Raw genomic sequence first — 6,000 nt, forward strand, 5'->3', positions numbered from 1 at the left:
AAACAACTGATGTCTTCAATTGTAGTATCACATCTGTCACTAAGGGTTTTTTTTTGTTGTGGTGGTTTTAATATCCTAGTGATTCCAAATTTGTGCTTAAATCTTCCTTCCTCTTTTGAAAAGGGTATGTAGATTTTGACAAGCAAAACTTTCAATTCAGTTCTTGAAGGTGTTTATGCTGATTAAATGGAATCATAAGCCAAGTTTTTCTTTAAAGCCAGTCCACTCTATTTCTAGAGTGTATAGTTGGTACACATGTAGATGTAGGGAGAGTGAACTGAGTGTGTATTATTCTTCCTGGGAATAAATAAGCATGTGAATACATCTGGTGGATGAGAAAAAATGGAGCATTTTCTCCTGCAGGATTAAGAGAGAATGGTTGTTAACATAATATGACTTATATTGCTTCCCTGTACTCCCACCTCCCCACACTCACCAACCCATAAAGTGGTTATAGCCATTTTAATAGGAATTAACACAGTGGTCAATTCTTGTCATTTTATTGATTCTTATGGACATCTGCTATCCATTTGACAAAGGAAATCAAGGAAGTCATCAATGCTCAGTAGCAAAGCCTTCATTAAAAGGACCTTGCCATGGAAATTCAAATGTTATTTTTTTTAATTTATTTATTTTTGGCTGCGTTGGGTCTTTGTTGCTGTGTATGGGCTTTCTCTAGTTGCAGTGCGCGGGCTTCTCACTGTGGTGGCTTCTCTTGTTGCGGAGTATGGGCTCTACGTGCGCGGGCTCCAGTAGTTGTGGCACCTGGGCTCAGTAGTTGTGGCTCGTGGGCTCTAGAGTGCAGGCTCAGTAGTTGCAGCACACGGGCTTAGTTGCTCCACAGCATGTGGGATCTTCCTGGACCAGGGCTCGAACCCATGTCCTGCATTGGCAGGCGGATTCTTAACCACTGGACCACCAGGGAAGTCCTGCAAATATTATTATTAAAGAGATCCTTAGGCTCATCCTGTACTCTGGGCACACAGCATAATTCTGGTTTATAAGAAATTCTCACTAGCCATAACTTTCTGTGAGGACTCTTAGTAGCACTGAGAACTATAGTAGATAGGAAAATACTATTCAGTTATTCTGCAGTCATCTTTGTTTTTCTTCTTTAAAATCATTGGTTTTAGTTTTACTCTTCATCTGGAGGAATAATTGAATTTTTCATTCAAAATGGCATCTTGATGGACATGTTTCAAATGGATTTATATCTGGATCTAAAAATAAAGTCTAAAGTGTTCGTCAGAGTCCTGTACAACCACCCTATAATCACTGTGGGCAAGTGTGGTTGACCAGAGCCTCTTTAGAGGTAGGTAGGTCCTTCTCCCCAGCTGTGGTTGCAGTTTGGGCTAAGAAGTGTTCTTTGATCAGTGACATATGAGGGCCTTAGTGGTTTGACTGATTTTGGACATAGAGGTTTCAAAAAGGAATCCTAAGCCTGTACTTCTCTTTTTAGTCTGTGCTGGCCAGTCCAGTTCCCACAGAGAGTAACCACTATAAAATGCCACTGGTTATGGAATGAAAATACCTGCGAGAGGCTGAGTGGGGATAGTGGTAGTGGGCCAGCTGACCGTCTCAAGGGATTTCAGTTTTTTAAATTTATTTATTTAATTAAAGTATTGATTTACAATGTTGTATTAGTTTCAGGTATACAATGCTGTGTTAGGTACAGCAAGGTGATTCATTTATACATATATATAGATTCTTTTCCCTTATAGGTTATTACAAAATATTGAGTATAGTTCCCTATGCTATACAGTAGGTCCTTGTTGGTTATCTATTTTGTATATAATAGTGTGTATATGTTCAGTTTTAAATAAATACCAGTAAGTGAATGTGCATCTGCATCTGTCTAGATGGAAAGACTAATGAATTACAGTGCAGATGAACAGTGATTCCCCAGTAATTATGGGTACTCAGCTATAGAAAGAGTATGCTGTGGTAGTATACCTCATTAAACATATATGTTTAGCTTTTGAGTTTCCTTGTTATTTGTGGAAACTTTTACCTTCCAGATTTAAAAGTACGTGTTTTTATTGAAGAGTAGAAGAAGCCAGGTGTCCCTGAAGAATTTTGTAAAGCTTTGTCATGAGAAATTTACTCTAGATTGAGTAGTTGTTAACTTAATATTTTAGAGGTTTTGTCTATATTTAATAACTTGGATTTCATAAAAATAAGATTAAAGATGCCTTTTTATTTACCAAAAAGCTATTTAATTTTGTCCTTGATTAAAAAATTGTAGCTTTTTAGATCAGTTCAATTAAAGATCAGAGCTTTTAAGTTCAGCCAAGGCAATTAAATAGGTAATATACTTGTTTATAGACTTTTGATATGTAAGCTTATTGCTGTACCTTCTTAAAAGCACATATCCTCATTTTTGCTTTCTTGAATGATGATGGGAGTTCTAGCTGAATATGTGTCACATTGTCAAATCAAAGACAGTGGTCCTTCTGCAGGAGGGGGAGCCCGGTACAGGCGCTGTGAGAAGACAGAGTGAAAAGATGGTGAAAGAGAAGCATTAATGAGTGATCTAAGCCTCCTTCTCCTTTGTCTCGGTCTAAGTACCTGTGTTCTCCTCTGTCATTTTCTTCCCAACAAATGCCACCCCTAAAGACCAGGGTCTTATACTTATGAACACAAATTTTAAAATATTAAGAAATGGATATATATTCAGTTATCTAATGAGAAAAGAGGATAAACTGTTTCTCACATTAAATGGCTTCCTTGAAGTACAGTGGTCCTGGATTTGTAGCTGTAAATATATATGTGTGTGTGTGTGTATATATGTACATATATGTGTGTATATATAGGTATATATATGTGTATATATGTATACATGTGTATATATGTGTGTATATATAGGTGTTTGTGTGTGTGTATATATATATATATATATATATATATGTATATAGTGGAATTTATAAAATATAGTTAATGACTTCCAGACAAGCTGTTGAAAATCGAGTCTTTCCTATAGTGCAAACCCCATGAGGACTGTAGAGCAGAGTGAAGTCTGAGCAACAAGCAGCAACAGACCACCCATCCATCCCATGAAGCTTGTTAGTCTGGTACAGGTTAGTTTATTTGTGTATTATGGAAACTGTAAATTTTTTTAGGAATTGAAGTGTATCACTTGCCATTCATAGTGGATCATCAAGTGATATATTCAACCAGGTTTTACTTTTGTTTATTTTGTTCTTTTTAAGATCTGGTTGAGATGATATATGTGAAAGTGCTTTATAAGCTATCAAATATTAGTAATGCAGGTGTGTTTTAATTATATAATAACTATTATTAGAATTAACCACTTTATCCTGTTAATAAGAATACCTCACTCCCAAATCAAGCCAGGGAGAGAGTTTATTATACTTTGTATTACTAGGTGAAAAATTATGAAAACCTTTTCTTCAGGATAAACATGTGGTATCACATGAGGAAATAATTATTAAAACTGTTTGAGGGCTTCCTTGGTGGCGCAGTGGTTGAGAGTCCGCCTGCCGATGCAGGGGACACGCGTTCGTGCCCCGGTCCGGGAAGATCCCACATGCCGCGGAGCGGCTGGGCCTGTGAGCCATGGCCGCTGAGCCTGCGCGTCCGGAGCTTGTGCTCTGCAACGGGGGAGGCCGTCACAGTGAGAGGCCCGCGTACCACAAAAAAAAAAAAAAAAAAGAAAAAAAAAGAAAAAAAAACCTGTTTGAAACTTCCACCAAGATTAACTACTGTGGAAAAATTGTCTTTATTAAAAAGCATTCGTGTGAGCCCTGTGAGCATAGCATGTACTGACTGAGTAAAAACAAAGAAAATGAACAGTGAGAAAGTCTGTTAGGCCAGATCTGACATTACAGCAAACATTGCAGCTTAACTTCAAAACATACATCGCCACTAATGAGGTGAGAGCCCTGCATATTAATAAACCTACAGCTCCAGTCACAGCCATCATTACCCACATCAAACATAAATACAAGATTAACACCTATGCCATTTCTTTGGAAGATGTGAGAATGCCCTGGCATTAACTGCTCTCTCTTTCCCTGAGGATAATAAATAGAAATGGAAGGGTAATGAGAATAGAACTTAGATTAAGAAAATAAAATTGGCAGTCAGGCTGGGGCAGTCTTACACAGATGGAGAAGTTTATAGAAAGAAAAAAACCTAGATAGTTGGTGTCCCAGGATATTTTTGTATATATGAACCTGGTTGGTTTCATCAATTTTCTCTTAACAGGAGAGCTTTTTTTATATTTTATATTATATATATATGTATTAAAAATTTTTTTTGTATTATTCTGAAGGCAAATGCTGCCCAATTTGTGATTGGAGAAAGTCAGTCTTGTGGTTTCAATAGGCATGTTAGAAATTTCATTTTCTACCCCTGGCTCTACTTTTTATAAATCCGTCCTCATACATATTTTCCAGTTGGTGCCAAAGCCAGTGTTTTTAATTTGTTCATGGAGCAACTATTTATTTTTATCCCTACTGTGTTCCACGCAGTTGTCTATGTAGTTGGAATACATCGATTTGTATAAAACAAAAGATTCTGACACTCATGGAACTTATACTCTAGCTGGGGTGGGGCAGGGTTGGGAAAGTAATGTCGCTGAGTAATGAATGTAATAAAAAAAAATACAGAGTGTGTTAGAGGGTAGTTATTAATAGGGAGAAAAGAAAAATTAGATCAGTTTTAGGGGAGGGAAAGGGCAGGTTGCAGTGTTCATCAGGTAGGCCTCATAGAGAAGATGAGATTGAAGCAAAGGCTTGAAGGAAGAGAGTTGCTAGACAGGAAGGTATGTGGGGGAACAGAGCAGAAGATGCTGGTGGGATGTGCGTGGTGTGTTCATGGAACAGCAGGGAGGCCAGTGTGTCACGCTGAGGATAGGGGTGAGGGTATTATCAGCTGTTAGGCAGTGTTACAGTAACCAGGTGAGTTATAGAAGCTCAGGTCAGGGAGACAGTCATGAAGATGGGGAGAAGTGGTCAGATTCTGAATGTATTTTAAATGTAGAGTTAGAATTTCCTGATGGATTGCTTGTGGATTTTTAGAGGAAGAGAGGAGTCAAGTTTGCTTCAACTTTCAGCGGCAGTTCAGTGTGATAAAAAATGTTTCCTGCTACATTTTTTTTTCTGCTAAAACAGAGACCTTCACTAAAATTAAAGAAAAAACTGATAATATCAAGTGCTGACAAAGAATACAGAGCAACTGAACTCTCATACATTGCTAGTGGGAATATGAAATGGTCCAGCCACTTTGGAAAACAGTTTGGTACTGTCCTACAAAATGATTTGGCAATCGCACTCCACATGGCTTTATTCATAGTAGCCCCAAACTGGAAACAACTCCATTGTCTTTCAACTGGTGAATGAATAAACAAACTGTGGTACATCCAAACATAGAATACTACTCAGCAATAATAGGGAACAAACTACTGATTCATGCAGTGACATAGATGCACCGTAAGTTCCTTATGCTAAGTGAAAGAAGCCAGACTCAAAGGGCTACCTATTGTGTCACTCCACGTATATGACATTCTGGAAAAGGCAAAGCAGTAAGGATGGAAAATACATCAGTGGTTGCCCAAGGGTAGAGGAAGGGTTGACTATAAAGCTGTGAGGGAATTTTGGGAGATGTTGCAAATTCTATATCTTGAATTTGGTGGTGGTTATCAGACTGTACACATTTGTTAGAACACTTAGACTTATACACCTAGATAAGGTGAATTTTACTGTAAATTATACCTCAGTAAATCAGACTTTTAAAAAAAAGAAGAAGGAAGAGAAAGAAGGCATTCTTTTAATTCTTAGCAGTGCAGTGGAAGCTCTACTTTATTATTATTATTTTATTTTTCTTTTTTTGGCTGTGTTGGGTCTTCATTGTGACATGCGGGATCTTTGCAGTGCACAGACTCTTCGTTGCAGCACCCGGCTTCTCTCTAGTTGTGGCATGCAGGTTTTCTTTCTCTAGTTGTGGCATGCAGGTTTTCTTTCTCTAGTTGTGGCATGC

The 6,000-nt window shown here is 37.9% G+C and overlaps 1 protein-coding gene across 5 annotated transcripts in view; it reads left to right on the forward strand.

The window, feature by feature from the left end:
- The window catches only part of MAP2K5 (mitogen-activated protein kinase kinase 5), a 278,521-nt gene that overhangs the window by 112,659 nt on the left and 159,862 nt on the right, over positions 1-6,000 (forward strand). The window lies entirely within an intron of this gene.

This window comes from Monodon monoceros, unplaced genomic scaffold, assembly GCF_005190385.1.
Source record: "Monodon monoceros isolate NGI ecotype Baffin Bay Population unplaced genomic scaffold, NGI_Narwhal_1 Super_Scaffold_21, whole genome shotgun sequence".
Lineage (NCBI taxonomy): Eukaryota > Metazoa > Chordata > Mammalia > Artiodactyla > Monodontidae > Monodon > Monodon monoceros.